Source organism: Silurus aristotelis (genome assembly GCF_946808225.1).
Source record: "Silurus aristotelis genome assembly, chromosome: 15".
Lineage (NCBI taxonomy): Eukaryota > Metazoa > Chordata > Actinopteri > Siluriformes > Siluridae > Silurus > Silurus aristotelis.
Window position 1 is genome coordinate 21509848 of NC_139588.1, and position 794 is coordinate 21510641.

The following is a 794-nucleotide window of genomic DNA, read 5'->3' on the forward strand; positions in this document are numbered from 1 at the left end:
AAGATGGGTTTTGTTTTGAGTCTGGTTCCTCTCAAGGTTTTTTTCTTGCCACAGTCTCCACTGGCTCACTCATCAGGGATAAACAATTATGAGGAACAAACTTATAGGCAATAAATGTACACATTCTTTTATACAACCCTATAACAGCTTTATCTGAGTGAATCTGTTTTGAGACAATGTCCATTGTAAAAAAAGCATTACACAAATAAAAATGAATTGAATTTGCTTGTTTTTTTTTTTTATTGTCTAATAATGAAGCTGTTGGAGTCGACTCCTGATGCCGAGTTGTCATTGTATTTCTTATTGTAAATGTTATGTTTTTTCTCCAGCTTGTCTCCGAATTCATCTTTTCCCTCGAGCCATTTATAAAAATCATCGTATTTACCATATAAGTAGATACAAGCTTTGAGTTCAGTGAGATCTTTAGGAAATGTCTACAGTAGCTGTCTCTGATCTGTATCTTACTGGAACTGGATGCTTCTATGGTTACAGGTGTTTATAAGGAAGTACATTAACATAGAAGCAAATGATAAAAAATCTAGAATATTTTGTGTATAAGTTAAATAATAAAAATAAAGACTGTGGAGAGGACACACAAAAAAGATATGAAGCATAAAAACTTCAGGGCACACGTGTAAAGTGTATGTTTCTGTTGCGTAAGAGGCGTTTCGAGAGCCTTGTTAGTGTCTTTGTTTGAAACGCGACAATCGTGAGGACAAAGGAACAGAAGCTGGAGCGTTGAAGCTGTGTTTATAAGCTCGGCCCTGAGCGTCTCATCTACATGGAGTGTTTAC